A 19,685-nucleotide genomic window follows, 5' to 3' on the forward strand; every position below is an offset into this window, starting at 1 on the left:
ATCACACTTGGCAGAAGAGAAAGCTTAGAAATGAAGCAGCTCTCCTGAGGGTATCAGTGATCAGTGTCTAGGATCCTGGAGATGAGTGGGGCTGCAAGAAGGAGCCCCGGGCTTGGAGACAGAGCCCTGGTTTGGGAGACTGATGCTGCCCATTCCCACCCATGTGACCTTGAGAGGTGCTTTACCTTCCCAAGCCTCTGTTTCCTGGGCTGGAAAATGGAGTCACTCTTCCTGCCCTGCCTGCTAGGGTAGATGAGATAGTAGTGCTAATATAATAACACGAAGCCTCCCAGCTTTGAATATCTCAAAGGAAGTGGATGGGAGTGGCTGCTCCTTTAGAACGTTCACTAGCTCAATAGGTATCAGTGGGGTCAGGTGTCCCTAAAAAGCCAGCACATTAATTGGTGGAAGGTCATGAGCAAGTAGGTTGATGACCTCCTCATAGACTGCCCTTGGGATTCACAGAACAGTGTCATTTACAACTCCATTCATTCGTCTGACAAGTTGTAACCAAATGCCCACCCTGGGCCAGGATGCATTAAGCCCAGGAACCCAGAGGCTGGCTTCCTGGCACTCATGACCTAGTTAGGGGAGACAGACAGTAAACAAGAAGGTGAATAAACATGATGGTTTCAAATAGAGACGCAGATCAGGAAGAAGACCCGCGGCGGGTGCCATGGGGCGTGGCTGCCATGGGGCGTGGCTGGTGCCATGGGGCGTGGCTGCTCATTCTTACTGAGCTTTATGAACCGTGTGTTCATTACCAGCCGCTCTGCTGAGACCCCCTTCCCAGCCAGCCCACTAGCCATCGCCACGCTTTCTGCAGAAACTCAGCTCCTCAAGGAAGACTCCCGGGATCCCCCCGCTCAGCTGGACATCATCCCTCCCACCACCACCCCTTCCTTTATACTCCTCTTCTGGATTTTGGAACTGCCTTTTGAAAACCCTCGGAGCAACCTAAATGAGCGGATGTCACCTCCATGCTACAGATGAGGAAGCTGAGATGCAGAGACGTGAGGTACACATCCAGATTCAGATTCACGTCTGTCTCCCTCCGAAGCCTGTGTCCTCTCCCCTGTGCCAAGCCGTGTCTCACTCTTCCTTGTGGTTCTGTGCCTGGTGGGTGCATTCTGCCCCCCCTCTCATCTGGGGAGAGTCTAAGTCTGGTTTTCTCTACTAGCCTGTGAGCTCTCTGGGGCAGGGACAGCACCTGTCTCATCCTCCACGGCAGCTTCCTCACTAGGAACAGCGCCCGGCATAGAGTAGGTGCTCAGAAAACACAGATGGGTGAGGAAGGGCAGTGCCCCGTGGGGCCTGGCACACAATAAGCCCGCAGTAACTGTGTGTGGAAGGAAGTGAGGGAGGGAGGAGGACCCCACTTCAAGCAGCCCAAAGTGGAGCCCAGCAATACAGCAGCAGAGAGCAACTCATTCTCATGGTTCCAAAATTCCCCCAGGGAGCCCACTCTCAGAGGCATCTGGTAGGATGGCTCTCACTCGGACTGTCCCTGTGGTCACCCTCTTCCTGCCTCCCTCCCCAGGTCTGAACTGTCTCTGGCCATCAATTCAGACACTTTGGAGCTTGTTAAAGGCCCAGCAAGGTCATGCTAATGAGGAGGTCAGCTGACAGGTGGCCCAGAACACAGAGTGAGCACCAGGTGGAGAGTCCTAGGGGACATCCTCACCCACTTTGGTGCACCCTACTGTAGCCTCGGCTCCGCCAGCTGACACCCAGGACGGGTCTGTCTAGTTTCTACCTTCCAACCAGCTGCTGTCTGGCTCCTCAGAGGAGATATGATCAGTGCTGTGGACTGAGAGTTTGAGTTTCCCCAAATTTGTTTGTGGAAGGCCCAGCCCCAGTGTGTTGCTGTTTGGAGGTGGGCCCTTGGAGGTGATTAGGTTATACCATGTCATGAGGGTGGGGCCCCCATGATGGGGTTAGTGCCCTTATAGGAAGAGGAAGAAGACCAGAGCTCACTCACTCTCTCTCTCTCTCTCTGCCATGTGAGGACATCGACAGAAAGCAACCATCTCTAAGCCAGGAAAAAAACTCTCACCAGGAACAGAATCAGCCAGCACCTTGACCTTGGACTTTCAGCCTCCAGAACTGGGAGAAATACGTGTCTACTGTTTAAGCCCCTCAGTCTGTGGTATTTCTATTGTAGCAGACTGAGCTGACTGACAATCAACCAAGAGGTGGATAGAGTCAGATCCCACCCTATAAACCTTGACCTTGACTCACTGACCTCCATCCATCATGTAGCAGAGTGTGTGCCAGACCCTGGGTTCTACTAATGGGAAGATCTGGTTCCTGCCCTTAAAGGGGGCCCAGTCTATGCAAGACACAGACACATGATCAATTATCATAATTATGCACTGAGAAGGTACTATGGGAGTGTGGGCAGAGACCAGCAGGGGCCTACCCAGCCCAGGGGCAATCAGGGAGGTCTTCTCTGAGGAGGTGACTTGGAACCTGGAACTTACTTGATGGTTGGGTTGCTTTGGATCCTGTCCAGACCTTTGATAGCAACCTCCATCCCTCAAGCTGGTCTCTCTCCCAATGTGCAAGGTGGCCCCTTCTTCCACAGATGGGCATTGTCTTCCCTGTGGATAATTCTGCCAGGGAAGAACCCACTTCTTGGGACCCTCCCTGGTGGCCAGGCCGTGGCTATGTCTCCAGAGGGCCAGCCTGCCTGGGTGACAGGTGTTGGCTAATGACCAGTGAGGATAATTAGAACTGAACCATGGTTTGGAGGCATATTTTCCCTAAAGAAAACTCTATTGCTAACATGCTACAAAGAGATTTTAGCAAACACTGCCCCAAATGGGGACAAGTGATGCTTGCTTCTGTCTGTACATCCAGTCTGGAGGATGGGCCTGTCTGAGAATAATCCGGGAACCATCCCAGATCTCCAGCATCATCACCACCACTACTGTCACCGTCACCGTGGTCATCACACCCTCTGCAGCATCCTCAGCCCACCACCACCATCACTGCCTTTATTCTATGACCACGATTGCCCCTGTCACCACAGCCCTACATCGTCATCAACACCTTCATCCTTCCCTTGGGTCTCACAGCCTCGGCCATTGTGACCACTCATCAGTATCACCCCGTCACTGAAAACTCCCCACCACTCACAACCATCACCCCAGCCCCACTTTGTACCCCTCAGTTTAACTGTGCCAGCCACAAGCAAAATCTTCCAGGTTTATTTCTTTTTTCTCTCTGCCTCGTCTCTGGGGACAGGGAATGCTGGATGGCATCTTGGCTAATCCTCTGTCCTATATGGGACACATTGACCCAAGCACGGGCCTCGAAGGAACTGGGCAAATTGGGTATGACCATGGGGTGGTGGTACTTCCAGGAAACTGGTGCCTTCTCCTCCACCCAGGACACCATCCCCGGGACCCTTCATGTTCAGGCACCCCCACCTCAGCAAATGGAGGAGTGGGATCCCGGGGCCTGCCAGTCTTGATGGCCCTTCTTTGTCCCTGCCATCACCTCTGCACTGATTCCATTGTCTGATCTCCATGATCTTCCCCACTTCCAGACCACCAGCCTCTCAAATGCAGGTCTTTGTCTTTTTCATCTGCTTTCCCAGCATGAGGCTCAGAGCCTGGAACCTAGCCGTCATCAGGGAATGTCTGTTGACCTGGGATGTTGAAACAGGAGAGAACATTTGCTCATCAGACCCCTGCAGGTTCGGCTGGGCATTGGTGCTTTTTTTCCAGGAGAAACATCTTGCCCGGCGGAAGCTCCCGCTTGGGGAGCCCCAGGCCGTGGCCAGCTCTGCCGCGCTTGGCAGCAGGAGGGCCTTGTGTCAGCGTAGGAAATGAGGTCGCTTACTAGCCCGCCTGCCGCCACCCGAGCCTTGCACGTGTTCCTTGTTCAATGAGATGTTGTTTTCAAATGTGTTTCCTAGGGAATCGGTGTGGGGCTTTTTCTTTCTCCTTTTTTTTTTCCCACTCCTCTCTTTCTGTCTGGCTGAGGGGCAGTGTTACAGCTGCTATAGCAGCAGGCGAAAAGCTGAGATCTGGGTTTGCAGGCAGGCCGACCATGGAGCTGCCAGCATCCCTGGGCTCGCCCTGCTCTGCCAAGGATATGGCTAACTCTTATGGTCACTGTCTTCCATTGTCCTGTCACTGAAGCCACCAGAGCAGAGCCAGATCCTCTTCCCTGGGACCCAGGGATCATGGTTACTGTGCACAGTGATTCTCATGAACTCTGCTTTCTCCTCTGTTCTCAGACTCCCCTCCGTCTGTGCCCAGGCCATCCCCACCCGGGAGACATCATTCCACTGGAAAGCCCCCTCCCCCACCCCGGAATGAGCTCTTCCTTTCTGCCAGCTGCCCCTGCAATCCGTGACCACCTTCTAAGTCTCCCAGCAGCAGGGAAAATGTCTTGTGCTGGGTTCCTGCCATCAGTACTTCCTGAACACCTACTGCGTTTCAGACTCTGGAGATAAGACAGTAAACGAGGCAGACATTGTCACTTTCCTCAAGGACTTTCTGTCTAATTGGAGAGAAAGAGATGGAGGAAATGCACAAAAAAGCAAATAATGGTGGCTGATGCTAACAGTCATTAAGGAAATAAAAAGGATGTGAGGACAGAGACTGGGAGGGGAGGGGAGGAAACTCGCGTTGGAGATGCGTCTGGGAGGGTGTCTGTAAGGCCAGACATTTGATCTGGAACTTGGAGGATAATGAGAAAAAAGCTCATCGTGGAAACACTGTAGGCGGGGGTGGGAGTCGGGGGTGGTCATTTCGGGCAATGGCCTGCAGACCTTGGGGGAAGTGAGGAAGAGGGGTCCTGAGAGATGAGATGGGGGGCGGCAGAGTCCAATCATGTGCAGTGAGAACCATGCACTGGGAGACTGGGGCGGGCTCGAGGCGAACATCTGAAACGACGCCTGGCTGTACCCCCAGGCTCACGGCAGGTGCTCAGGGAATATCCAGCGCATAAATGAGGATGAGGCTTTGCTGGTTATTTGTATCTTTCCTCTCACTCTATGTCAGCTTTCCTAATCTATTAGAATGTGAATTTTGATGCTAGGTAGGGGCTGGGCCTGTCTATTCATCAGAGCCTCTGAAATCTGGTCCCTCTAAGTATGTGAAGCGTGGATTGGTTGATGCGCTGTGGGGTCTTCAACCAGCCTCTCTCTCTTTCTCTCTCTCTCCCCTTCCTTCTCCCTCTTCCCTTCCTCCCTTTGTTTCCTCATCCCTGAAAATTAATGATGGTCCCTTCTTGCCTCTCCTGGAGCTTGGCAGTTCACAGAATGTCAATAGAGACGCTTCTGCAAAGTCACGCAGTTACAGAACCATCTCTGCACACTGTGGCTACAATCACAATTACACCTGGAATCTGACTGAAACAAGAATGAGCAGCCTACACAAGTCTTTGGAAACAGACATTCTTGGCTTCAAACCCTATCCCACTTCCTAGCTGTGTGACCCCTGTCAAGTCATTCAACCTCTCTGAGCCTCAGTTTCCTCACCCACAAAATGGGTCTCTGGGAAATCTTAGCAGAGTGTCTCGCTCTTGGCAAACGATCCATCAATGTCAGTGCTCATTCTCATGACCACTGTGGCCACGTAACCCTCAGGGCAACCCTGCAAGGAGGATATTTACAGATGCACATGACAGATGTGGAAATTGAGGTCAAAAGATGAAACCACCTGCCCCAGGTAACTCAGAGTCAGGAATGGGGTTTCCGGTTTAGGCTTTCTGACTCCAGGGCCCACACCCTTCCCACGAGGCCCTGGCTCCCACCATAGCGAGAAGGAGTTCTCTCTAGGGGGACGAGAGCTGCAGCTTCCCAAGTGCCACTTATTGCAGAGCGTTCCTTAAGGGAACACACTCTGCCTGGACTCCCAGAGGGCCACCTTTTCTTTGATTGTTTCCCAGCTGAGTTCCCAGTACAAGAGAAGGAGCCGGCGGGGCCCAGGCGAAAGCTGGAGAAGCCGTCTGCTGACAATAACAACACATTTTTACCAAATTACCAACTCCCAGCATCTCCCATTAGCGAGCGATTCTTGCAAGGCAGGCACACTAACAAGACGCCTCTGAACCCGTCCGCATCTTCCGCTGCCAATGGGGGAAGCATGAGAGCTACTGTTATGGGGAGCTGTGTTCTTAATTACTGAGTGAGGGAGGAGGGCAGCTGGAGAAGGGCTTCTTCATCTTTTGCAGATCTTTAATGAACCTTTTAACACACTTAAAAAAATAAATGAAGAGAAAATTTGTTAAAAAAAAAAAAAAGCTCTTTTAAAAGATTTTGGCAGGTTTGATTAGTGATTTTGAAAGCCCTAGACAGCCACTTAATTGGTGAGCCCCCTTGACAGCTGGTGAATAGAAGGTAGGAATACACTGGACTGCACTGGCCTTTTTCTCTTCTGTGTACCTTTTCCAAGATGGCTCGTTGGCCCCGGACTCGCTGACCCCCCATCTGCTGCCCATAGTGCCCTGCAGATACAGCCGTGCCAAGCAGGCAGATGGACACAGAGAACTTTCAGGTTATGAAAGTTCTTGAGGATGCTGGAAGCAGTATCCACAAGGGCAGTCAGAGGGGGTACAATGAGATGGGTTTGGGCAGGGCTGGGGGCCATGCACAAAGAGGAGCTTACACAGGGCACAATAAAATCCTCCCTGGGTTGATCACCCTCCTTGGCCTTCAGTTCAGGCCCCTGTCATTGGGAGTAACTCATGATATCACTCTAAGCGCATGGGCTTGGGGGCCAGACTGTTCTGGTTTGAATCCTGAGTCTGCTCCTTTCCAGATGGGTGACTTTTGCAAATGAGGAACTTGTCCAAACCTCTGTTTCAACATCTAGAAATTGGGGACTTCATAGGATTATTAGAAGTAAATAGCAGAATGCCTGTGAAGTACTTGGTTCATAGGAAGTGCTCTCGAAAAGTTAATTTCCCCCACCGTCAGCTTCAGCTTGAGTATCAGGAGCCATATAAAAAGTTAGCTATACGTGTAAGGGTGAGAAAACCATGGCTGGGATATGTGAAAGATACAAGGGTTTTAGAAAACAGTAAGTGTATTGCGAGTCTCCAATAAGATATAGGGACAAAAACAATAATGAGATGTTGGCTATGTTAATAGAGGTAGAGTGTATAGAATGTGGGAGGAGATTGTCTTGCTGTACTATACTCTAGTACTCCCACTTGGAGAAGGGGCACCACATTTTGAGCAATATAATGGACAAGGAGATTAGGTCTAGACAGAGCCTGGGGAGAGGGAATCCAAATCATACCATGTGAAAACCTGAGGAGAGACTGGATGGATTAGAGGTGATAGGTACTTGGTAGCCTCAATTGTCTGACATGAAAGCCCCTGAAAATGGTAATGTTTTTTTCCTAACCATAGGGTAGAAATTCCCCAAAACTAAAATTTGGTAAAATATACATACATAAGAAGAATGTAAGTCAGAACCAAATTGCAAAATTGATTGATTTATGGAACAGTATGTGCCAGACACTGGCCTCAGTCCTGGGATTAAAGAAGTGAACAAAACAAAATCCTCACCCTGAAGGAGGTCACCTTCTAGTGGACATGAGCAAGTCCCTGGGCATACAGACTGGCCAGCCTCTTGGAGAGCCTGCAGCACGTGAAGGCTGGCCTGAGTGAACTTGACGTCTGTGAGTCCCTGAATTCAGTTGACCATTACCAAGATCTCTGGCCCTAGAGACAACCATCTTGCTAAAGAAAACTTTTCCTCATTTGGGGTTGAGGCTCACATATAGGCCAGCTCTGGATTTGGAAACCACAGGGATGCTGGTTGAGGGGCTTGGTTGTGGAGCAGTTCCATCGAAAGCATCAATACACATAAATATCCATTTGGTGTTGCCTTTCTAGAGTACAGACCCCTTACTCCTGTAACAGTGCCCTGATTGCTCTGGCGATATTCAACCCTCCTCCCTTCTCAGTCCAGGCAACTTGAGTGAGGTTGTCCCCCTTTTTGCTCCAGACATGGGCATGTGATCCAGGCCTGTCCAATTAGAGCATCTCCTTCTCCTGGCCACAATGATTAGTTCAGAGATGGACACGTGACCCAAGCTGGGCCAATGGGAGTCCAAAGAGTCAATGTTGGACTTTAGTAGGGATTGGTGAAAAAGAGGAAAACTCTCCCACTAAGAGGACAGGATGGAAGTTTGGAGACACTGGCAGCCATCTTGGCACCATGAGGGGAATGCTTAAGAATGCAGTTAACCCAAAGGAAAGCAGGGACAAGCGACGGAAAGGAAAATGATCAATATTTTTATATTGGGATTTACTATGCTTTATAGAAATGAAACTATATTTTTCTATTATTCTGACAACATTTTAAGAGCCACCTAGATCCACCCAGACTTGAAGCTTTCTCCCAAACATTTGTGTTGTGTGGCCGAAAACATCATTTGTGGTGGTAGTTGCTTGAGCCCTTTAGAATTAGTTAAAGTTAATTTTTTCTGTCACTGGCTCCCCAAAGCATTCTCTCCGATGCAGGGGGCACTGTTAAGTATAATATGGTTGTTCCCTTTCTTGGCCAATCTCAGAGGACCTGATGGGAGGGGAGGGGACCATTGCAAGAGGAACAGGAGGGGGTCAGTTAGCACCTCAGGGAGCATCCTGCAAAGGATTAGTGTGAAACTCTGGAATACATCCTTGCTCCTAAAGAAATTTGAAACTGGGCAGGGGATTCTTGAATCATGCTGGCATGATTCTAGGAGCAGGGAGCAGGTTCAAATATACCCACATGGTCTGTTATCACCCTGACCTGTGTTTATTTTAGGGGGTACATTTTGATACCCTGCTCCCTCCCTCAAGCCATCCACCAGGCACCACGAGTCAGGTTTTAGAGGGAACGCTGTGGTGCCCACCCACCACAGTCATTATTATTATTATTACATTAAAAAAAAAAACGCCTTTGGAGATTATTAAAATCCCAAGCAAGGACAAGCAGACCCATAGACGGGGCGCCTGATGGTTCCCTTGTGCGAGCCCTGACAGACCACTTGAGCTGAATAATAATGCTAATTTGTAGCTAATGAGTTTCCTTCTTCAGCTAGCAGGTCAGAAGGGGGTTCGTACCAGGAGGGTTTCTGGAGGCCTCTGGTGCTGCTTCCCAGATGGAGAGGGTGGTCCAGTCCCTGCCCCCAGAGGCTTCAGGGTGGGGCGCAGCTCAGGCCCTGTCTTAGCTAAGCGAGGCAGTAAAACAAAAGAGGGGTCCCTGATTAAGCCAGCGAATGTCTGGCTTGGCCCCCACTTCCAGCATCTAATTGCAGCAGGCCGTGCTGAGGCGGGGTGAGCCTGCAAGGAGGTGGCCTCTGTTGTCATTCCGTCAGCCCCCTGCCTCCCTGGGCAGGGGAGGCAGCCTCTGGCGTAAGCAGAGGAGACATGAAGCCCATTCACGGCAGGGAGGGGGCACCAGGAGCAGAGGGTGTGGGTCCTAGGAGAGAAGGAGGGTGAGGCAGTAGAGGTCTGTCTCACGGAGCAGGGGACTCCCCGTGAGCTGGGAGGGTCTCCAAGTGCTTTTCATCCAGCGGTTTTCAAACTGTGAGCCAAGAAGCCATTGACAAGGAGGGCATTCGTCTCTCACCTGTTACATGTATCAAGACTCCATCTAAGGTATCATTCAAAGGGAAGAGTCCATGGCTAAAACATAGATACTTTGAAAACCACTGGCATGGTCCATGCTCTCCTACTGCAGACATCTAAATGAGACCCAGGAAATGGAGCAACATTTTTTGAGTCAGTGCATATTTAGTCCCCAGCAGGACACAGGAGTAGGTGTCCAAGCTTGAAAACTTGCTAGGGAAAGGTCTTGGGGGGAATGTGAAAATGGGGCCCCCGCGGGGTCCCACAGGGAGACAGCAGTGGTGGGAACCGGGAGAGCCGAGCCTTGACCTTGAGAACCGCCAGTGGCCTGAATGGAGGCAGGAAGATCAGAGTGCATTTCCGTGGGTTCTGGCCGATGCAAGTCCCAGCAGAGAATCCTAGAGGCAGAATGCTACATCCTTGCAGTTGTAAGGAAGGGATGGGCTCTGGCAGTTGTGCAGGAAGCTTAGTTGGGAAACTCACATGGAACTAGACCCCCTGATGGTGGAGACACGGGGTCTCCAAGGGCAATCCGTGGAGTCTCTTGTGTTACCACTCCCCCTACAGACTTCGGGAGTCACACTTTCCAAATCTTGTGATCTCTCTCTGGCTGCTTTAATATATCCTGGCTCTGCACTCCCTGCATGGCTGAGGTCCACCCTTCAGACAGTTGTCTGCACATCTGGGACAGCTGTAGCAGCCAAGTTAGCACCTCTGATGTGCCAGGCACTTTACAGAGCCATTTCATCATAAGCCTGGAGGTGGAGGAAGGACACTGAGGTTTAGAGAGATGAGATGACTTTCCACCCTGGAGAGGGAGCTGGTGGCAGAGCTGGGCTGATAAGCAGGTTTTCTTGTTCCTATCTGAGTGTTCAAATTCTTCCCCAATTCTTCCCCCGTCAGCATTCACAGGAGGATATCTGAGATGAGATGTCTTCCAGAGATGTTTCTTGAGTCAGTAAGAGTGCCCTGGAAGATTTTTGCTTCCATCCTGCCATCCCAGACAAAGATGTTCCACTGGATTTCGAGGGGCCCCGCCAAGCGGTGAGAAGAATTGCTAGTCTATCCATTTGCAAAACCTGGAATTAAACCAGTGTAAACAGGTTTCTTTCTTTTTTTCCCCCCCAGGATTTCTCAGCTCCTTCGCTGATAATGTGCCCTATAAATCTCCAAGAAATGGATTAGGTTTGTAGTATTTCCCTTTCTTATTGGATCATTTTCATCTGTGGTGCTAGACTCAGCTGTGCTGCAGTAACAAAAATCTCCAAAATGTTCAGTTTGTGACAACAAAGGTGTGTGTCTCACCCAGACTGTGTGTCCACTGCAGGTTGACAAGGGGTGTTTGCTCATGGTTGTCACTCAACACAGGTGCTTCCCAGCAAGGGATCAAGAATCCCTGAGGATCTGCACTAGAATGAAAAGTTTCAGTCCAGAAGTGATGCATGCCACTTTCACTCAAAATTCACTGGCCAGAACAGGTCATGTGGCCTCATTCAAGGACAAGGGGGCCAAGAAGTACACTCAGGAAGCACAGAGCTAGAAAACATGGAAGAGGACCACACCCAGGGGTCCTCTGGTCTGCAGATCATCTACCAGCATCCCACGGGCCCCTGTGGCTCTGTAGAGCCTGATTTGGGAACATGGCTCTGGGTTATCCAGGGCCCTGGGCTGGACCAGAGGCAGCTTCTGCTTGGATTTCTGAAGTTCTTATCTCCTTCCTTCCACCGACATCCCAAGAGTAGAATTGGCTGTGTCTTGCCTTCCTCTGTTCTCCCCTCATTTTCCCCTGCCCTTGTCACTTCCCATTAGACACAGGCTAAGCCCTGTTCATGAGCCACCTTCGGAGAAGGAAGTCTCCCCACAGGCGTCCTGTGATTGCCTGCCAACAAAGAAGCCTGTAATTACCAGGCATGCACAACGGGATCTGAACCTCTTTGTCGCCTACAGCGAACAGTCCCCACACACTCCTGCCTGAGATGTAAACTTAGCCCACCGGAGTCAGCAGAGCTGCACAGACCCACGGAGTCAGAATCTGGTGCCCATGGAGCTGGCAGTCCAGTATGGCACAGCTGGGAAGAGAAGCCTGGCTCGGGAGGGGCAGTGGTGCCCAGTGGTGGGGATCATGGGCCCTGGAGAGAAAAACTCAGGTACGGCCTTGAGCAGAATGGGGAACCTCTCTGATCCCCAGTTCCTCTTCTGCAAGTGGTTGATTAACAGGGTTAAATCAAGCAGCACTGGGTAAATGGGGTATGACTCGATCACACTGAATGCTGGTGGAGTTAAATGGTTGCTGTTATTGGCATTTAGATAATCCCATCTCTAGCTGTCCTCCAGGTGTAGAGGACAGGGATAGATGGGATTCAGGAGGCCTGGACTCCAATCTCTGCTCTGCCCCTAAACTACCATGTGCCATTGGAACTTCACCTCTCTTGGCCTTAGCATGACCTGGTGTGAAATGGGGGAAATCCATATCTTTAACAGATCCCCCTGCTGGTTTTGCCCCTGCATTTTGCATGGCAATCCCCAATCTTCTCCCCACTCCTGTCACAATGAATTGCTTTCTTCTGGAGCTCAGATTGTATATTAGTCAGCTATAGCCATACTAGTGCTGCATAACAAACCACTCCAAAGCTCACTGACATCTGATAACAAGCATTTGTTATGCCCGGGGGTCTGCAAGTTGCCTAGGGTTTGGCTGATGGAGGCTGGGCTCACCTATATGGTTCATTTCTACTTCATGCATTTTCCTTCTGGAGTCCAGAGAGGGGCTTCTCATAGTAGATCACCAGAACACAATAATCCAAGCCAAACCAGGCCTCGGCTCATATCACATCTGGCCAGACCAAGTCAAGTGGCCATGTTAACACCAATGGTCAGGGAAGTGCGTACCATCCACGTGGAGTAGGGGGTGGAGTAAACATTCATTGTCCACCCCTAGTCTCAGGGCCTTTGCACATTCAGACCCCAGCTTGGAAATCACCTTCATGAGCAAAGCTGCCTCCAACCCCACAGTCTGGATTCACTTTATTATAACATAATATATAAGGCACCTTGTGGGCCTTCCTTCCCAGTTCTCAGCGTGGTTGCTCTGAATACAATCTATTGACTCAGGGCACTTTTCCTCCTGTATTTCATGATCTGGAAGGCTTAGAGCCCCACCTCCCAGATTCCTTTGCCTCTAGGATTCAGGATAAAATGAGGGTTCCATTTGGAAGGCAAATATGAAGTAAATGTCATCTCTCTGTGGTTTCTGACCCTCTCCACCAGTTAGACTAGCTGGGATTTTCTGGCCGCAAGTTCCTAGGTAAATTCACCAGCATCCCAGGTGTCCTAGGAGAGCGATGGTCATGAAAGCTTCTTGAGCTGACTCCCTCATCACTGGATCACAGCATCAGGTGGCCCTTCACCTACTCCTGGCGCCATCAGTGGTGGTGGCTCTGAACCCAGATGGTGGGGGCATCCAGGGTGGCCTCGGGGTCCCAGACCCCCTCGTAGTGAGGCCTACATTGTTCTAAGAGTCATTCCCAGGGGCCCAGTGTAGGCTCTGCTTCTTCAGACCTTCCGGTGGTTTTAGAAACACATAATCCCCTGTATTAAATCCCTTTCTTCTTAAAATACAGCACTGCGCCCTGACAGATACGATGTTTTAATTACTTGGTCCAAGGCCATTTTTCCAACAAGAATGCCAGCTTCATGCCAGCAGAAGCCAAATGAGTTGTGCTCACAGTGGTACCATCCATCACAGTACCTGGCACACCGTCAGGGCACAATAAACACTACTTTGAGTGATTGAGTGCCTGAGTCCATGTCCTGGCTACTGAAATTCCTTCCCATGACAACCAAATGCTACACAGATATTGAAATGATAACCCCAGGAGAGGTCCCAGACCGCCCCGAGTCCACCCTTATCCAAGACGTCAGAAACTTTCGCTGTGTCCGTGAAGGCATGGTGAGGTGGTGCCTCTTTCGGCAGATAAGAAGACAGACCCTGTGTGCGTCACTGGGAAGCAAGAGGATGTAATGGTCAGGGAATGCGTTGTGACATTAGGCCGACTTAGGTTCAAGTTCAGCCACTTACAAACTCTGTGGCTTTAAGTGAGTGAATTAACCTGAGACTAAGTTTTCTCCTCTGCACAATGGGCGAGGAGAATTATACCAAGTCTTCTGCACACAGTTGATGCTTAATAATTGTTTGCTTTTGTCACAAAGCCTGAAGCCTGACGTGAGGCAATTACTTGCCTAGGGACTCCCATTTCAACTTAGAGGTTTTGGGGTCCTCCAAGGGCTGTCACCCCATTGCCCTGGCACGTGAGCCTTACAGGGGGACAACAGCCAGCTGTCCTTCGGCGGGGATGTGTTCATGGGCCCTCTGGACTTCCCGCCATCTAAGACACAGCTGTGTTTTAGCTGATAAAAGAGTTCTGTTCAAATTCCAGGTGACCGTGTTATTAGAACACATATGATCGCGTGACGGGACAAGATGTGTTAACAGGAGGGTTCCCCTCAACCTCAACTTCCCCCAATGAAAATGTTGTCTTTGCAGACCAGGATCCCCTCCTCTGCTTCTACCTCCAATGATGGCCAGCCCCGTGTTTACAGCCCAGTGCAGGAGATTGGGTAGAGACAAGGAGCAAATGGGGAAGAGTTAGCCAGGCTGGCCATCTAGACTGTTCTGCATAATAGAGTCGGGGAAGAGGAGGATGGAGAGAGAGAGAGTTAGGGATGAGGGATAGATCCGAAGACTGTGGAAAACTGACCCCACTGCCCCTCCTTCCAGCTCAGAATGCATCCTCCACAAACGTGTGCAGAAGCTGACATCTCTAGCTTTGGGGATTTCCTGGGTTTAACAACACACAGCTCCCACAGGGCAGGGGTCTGTTGACTCCTCGTGACCCAGGAGGCCAGGGGGAATGACAAAAACTCTGGGTATTTTGATGAAAGGAGGAGCTCAGGAAAGTTTTGGAATGCAGGCTTCGCAGGAGAACGGGCAGGTCAGCGTGAAGTGTAGGGTCCCTCGAAAGCCTTAGGCATTGAAAAGAAGCTTCTTAGATGTCTCAAATTTGCCTTCCCATTCAGGGCATCTTTGGCCAAAACATCCTTAGCAGAAAACTTGGCAGAAATGTTAAAATTCTTTATATACCTTCAGGGGCTTCTTGGCACCCCTCCTGACCCGTGTGGTCTGCCCAGCCCTGCCCCAGGACTTGGCAGAGGCGAAGGGCACTTAGGGATGATAAAATAGAACAATGACAGAGCATGGTCTTTGGGGTCAGGAGACCTGGGTTCAAGTCCCGGTTCTGCCCCTTCCAGCTCAAAGTGTTGGGCAAATTCTCTTACCTCTCTGCCACCCCCAAGGCTCGCTATCTTCAACTGTAAAATGGGCACAACAGTACTTACATCACAGGGTTACTCTGGGTAGAAAATGATAGAGTATTTGAAAAGGCTTGGAACAAAGGCTGGAATGTGGGAAGCATTCAGTCCGTGATGTTACTATTTTCAGTGCCATCACTACTCATCCCAGCCCATCCTGTGTGCCCCAGGGCCATGCCCACACAGTAACCCTGCCCGCCCACATACGTCCTCCTGCCCCCCTCCTCACAAGCCCCCCAGCCCTTCTCCCCACATTCACTGTTTCCATGACATCCTTGGTTTGGGGAACTCATTGTAATGAAGAAGATTGATTAATACCAAATTATTACCTTTCTTTTGTGTCCCTTTTGTCATTTAGAAGTGGAAACAAAAGACATCCTTCAGCTCAAGTCAAACATTTACCAAACGAATTCTCCATGAGAAATTGTTTGAAATTTCAAGGGTTGGTGGTTTGGGGTTTTTTTCTTTAAAAAATTTTCCCTCTCCTTAACTATACTACATCATAAAGTAATTGCCTGATTAAGGGACGCACAGCTTGGAGAGTGACACATTTTTTAAAATTAGAACGCGCCTGCCAACGGACACAGTTATGCAACTGGTTTTCTTTTTCCCAAACAACTTGATTCTCAAGGAGAGATGATAGAAGAGACAAGGGCATGGAAAGAAAGAAAAAAAAAAAACCCAAGATGCAGGAAGCAAGAGAATACTGATGGGTAGAGCGTGTCTTTGGAGACCTGGTTCTGCCCCCTCATTCCTCTGGGGACCCATCTCCTGACACCCTTCTAGGGTCTGCAGCTGCCTCCCACCTGACCTTCATTTATGCAGATCCACTCCCAAAAAGGCCCATGATGGGAGTTCCTGCGAAGACATCAATTCAAATAATGCTGAACTAATTCCTAGTGGAAACCATGCCCCAGGCTGGACACCAGGCACAGAGAGGTCCCTAGGATTTGAGCCCTGACATCCAGACCAGCAAAGAAGAAGCCACCATGAACAAATAGTAATATCCACCGCATTGCAAATGACCCTGGGAAGTTAAAGGGGAAAGCAAACCTCATCCCCATCCCCACTGTGCCCTCCCTCCATACTAGGATGTCACAGCCATGCTGGTCTTCTCTGCAACCCCCGCCACTCCACACTCAGTTCCTTCTTCCTAGAATGCCCTTCTTCTGCACCTGCCTCCCTCAGTCCAAACATCCTCTCCTCCCCGAGCCTTCTGTGACCACCAAGCAGAATAGCATCCCTCTCCGAGGCCACTCACTCTCTCCCGTTTCCCTCTTTCTCTGTGTTTACAGCACCGGTTGCAGCCTGGCAGCTCCTTTTCTGTGAGTCTGATTCTAATGTTTAGTGATGTGGCACCAAGCACTGGGCTTCTCTGTCTTGGTCACCTGTGTTTCTCTGTTGCCTGAACCAGAGCCTGAGCCTGGTGTATTATTAGTATCCAGCAAATGTCTGCTAGTGACTGAGTGGGCAAATGGATGAGTGAATGAATGAATGATGAACACAGTAGCTGGCACATCCTTTTCTCAGCAACCAAGCGTTGCTTTAAGCCACGCCACCCAGGGTTTCCTGCAGGGGAGAGCAGGACTGGCAAGGAAGAGAGGGTCAGACTAGACTTCAAGAGTCACCAGTTCTAATCCTGCCCCTGACCGTAGCTAAGTCACTGCCCCTCTTTGGGCCTCACTTTCCCATCTGAAATCTGAAGGATGTTCTGAGAGATCCCTCCTAGCTCTATCCATGTTAGAATCTATAAATAAATCTGAAGAAGCCAGTCCCAAAAGACCACATAGTGTCTGATTTCATTTATAAGAAAAATGCAGAATAGACAAATCTGTATAGACAGGAAGCAGGTTCATGGTTGCCAGGACCTGGGGATGGGGGATTAGATGGGAGGGTAATGAACGGTATGGAGTTTCTTTCTGGAATGATGAAATGTTCTAAAATTGTGGTGAGGCTTTTACAACTTGGTGAATATATTAAAACCCATGCGTTGTTTAAAAAAGAAATAAATAAATAAAAAGTAGGTCTGATGTAAATATCCCTCAGGGAGCAGGTGAATATGTCAGTGGTCCTGGAAACTGGACCCAAAGGCAGCCACCAGCGTCATTCATGTGAGCCACTAGGACCCTTTGGAGACAAGAGGAGGATTAGGGTCAAGGGCAGGCTTCCTGCACCCTCTGTCCCCAGAGGGCTGAGCAGAGGACTAGGGAGAAGTGTTTTCCTGGCTCCCAAAGTTCTGGACAAAACCCACCGTATCCCTGGCACTTTGTTTTCAAGACTTATTTGCAGTTCCCTTCGGTGGGGGTCAGGTGTCAACCCAGCTTCTTGCATCCACATGCTAACGATCCGTGGGAAAAGTGCTGTCCTGAGCCCTTTACATTGACTCGATCCTCCCTCTAACCCTATGAGGCAAAACCTCATTTGACAAGCTGGAGGGGGCGTGGAGAGAAGAAAATAATCCTACGGTGTTGGTAGGAATGTAGTTTGGTGCAGCCACTAAAGAAAACAGTATGGAGATTCCCTTAAAAACTGAAAATACTTATCCTATGATCCAGCAATCCCGCTCCTGGGCATATATCCGGAGGGAACTCTAATTCGAAAAGATACATGTACCCCAATGTTCATAGTAGCATTATTTACAGTAGCCAAGACATGGAAGCAACCTAAATGTCCATCAACAAAGGAATGGATAATGAAGTTGTGGTATATGTATACAATGGAATACTACTTAGCCATAAAAAAGAATAAGATAATGCCATGTGCAGCAACGTGGATGGACCTGGAGATTGTCTGAAGTAAGCCAGAAAGAGAAAGAAAAGTACCATGTGACATCACTTATCCATGGAATTTTTTTTAAAGGACACAAATGAACTTATTTACAAAACAGAGACAGACTCACAGATACAGAAAACAAACATGGTTACCAGAGGAAAAGCACGGTGGGGAAGGATAAATTGGGAGTTCAGGATTTGTAGATGCAACTACTACATATAAAATAGATAAACAACAAAGTCTTACTGTAGAGCACAGGGAACTATGTTCAATAAGTTTTAATGGCCTATAATGAAAAAGAATGTGAAAAGGAATATATATATATATATATATATGAATCACTATGCTTCACACCAGAAATTAACACATTGTACATTGACTGTACTTAAATTAAATAAATAAATACTTAATTAATTAAAAACAAAACAAAACAAAACCTCATGCAATAGATAAGGAATTTGCCCTAGCCAGTTCACACAGTGGTGACAGAACCAGGACTGGAACCCAGCAGACTGGGCCCAGAGTCTCTCCTCTTAACTCTGACACCTGCTGCCTCTAAGGTGACAAGTGATGGCCAATGAACTGGAACGGCTGACTGTCACTCCCCTCCCCAGCTTGGGGTTCCAGTGCAAGGGAAGAGTGGGGACTTTTTGATTCTCTCTTGGTCTTTGCACCACAAAGGGACATCAGCAGCTCCAGTGCAGGAGACCAGAGGCCTGGGTCCTGCCCAGAGCAGCCCTGTGGTCCTGGCTTCATGGTGACTTTGATCACTGCCGTGATGAAGGTGACTATTACCTGGCACCATGGATGAGCCAGGAGCTGAGCACGGCACCTACACTACCCAAGGTGAGCCTTCCAGCTGTCCTAGCTGGGAAACTACATCAGCCCTGAGAAATGAAGTCTGCAGAAGATAAGATCTCCCTCTTGGATTCAAGTCCAGGTCTGTTCCCCTCCAAAAGCCACCTTCTTCCCCAACATGTTCTCACACTGCGCAGTTTGCTTGCTCACGGGCTGTGAGCACTCAGCCCGTTATTTATCTCACTGACCCTGCCTTCTTAGCTACAAAACAAAGATAATATTTCTCTGGCAGGGCTCTTAAGAGGGTTAAATGGGAATGATATGATATGATATGATATGAAATAAAACATAACTAATATATAAATTTTATAAAATCAATTTTAATATAATAAAATAAATATAAATATGTTTTATAACCATATGACAATATATATGACTCCCTCCACTAGAACATGATAGAATAAAATACTATCTCCTTCTAAAATGTAAACTTAGTGGGGGGTACAGCTCAATGGTGGAGCACATGCTTAGCATGCACAATTCTCAGTACCTCCATTAAAATAAATAAGTAAATAAATAAACCTAATTATCTTCCCCCAAACAAAAACAAAACAAAAACAAACAATAGAATGTAAACTTCATGACTCCAGAGCAATCCCCAGCACTACAAACACAGAACCTAGCACCTCGTGGGCATTCAAATGAGATCTATTGGATGCATAGGTGGATAAGCCTATGGAAAGGAATTGGCACACAGTAGGTGCTAACCCATGGCAGCTCTTACCATTGTTGAAAGAGAACCTACCCCCACCACCAACTGCAAGATCTACATCATGACCCTGGGAAGGGCTGGGTACAGGTGACAGTTCTCGACACGGACAGCGTTCTGACACAGGCATACCAGCCGGCACGGGTGACAGCCATCCGTCAGCTCCTTCAGGGAGCTCACTGGATTCCCTGAAAACTTTTCACCACCTATGCAGTCATTTCAGCTGAGTCATTATGACAGTGAAACAGCCCGGCCAGATGATGGTCATGGTGGTCGATAATCCACCCAAGATCACCTGGCCGGTGACATCATTGAGGGTGGGGAGACTAGTCAGAGAGGGCAGTTAAAATCCACTTGACAAGTGTGTTTTATGCCCTGCGCGTGCCAGGCTCT

At 49.3% G+C, this 19,685-nt stretch overlaps 1 long non-coding RNA gene across 1 annotated transcript; it reads left to right on the forward strand.

Moving 5' to 3' along the window:
- The first annotated feature begins 781 nt into the window (after positions 1–781).
- On the forward strand, positions 782–4,562 carry LOC140700970 (uncharacterized). Its single transcript, XR_012079736.1, has 2 exons — positions 782–1,018; positions 4,250–4,562. It is a non-coding gene; the product is annotated as an uncharacterized lncRNA (long non-coding RNA).
- The last annotated feature ends 15,123 nt before the right edge of the window (positions 4,563–19,685 follow it).

Source organism: Vicugna pacos, chromosome 13 (assembly GCF_048564905.1).
Source record: "Vicugna pacos chromosome 13, VicPac4, whole genome shotgun sequence".
Taxonomy (NCBI): domain Eukaryota; kingdom Metazoa; phylum Chordata; class Mammalia; order Artiodactyla; family Camelidae; genus Vicugna; species Vicugna pacos.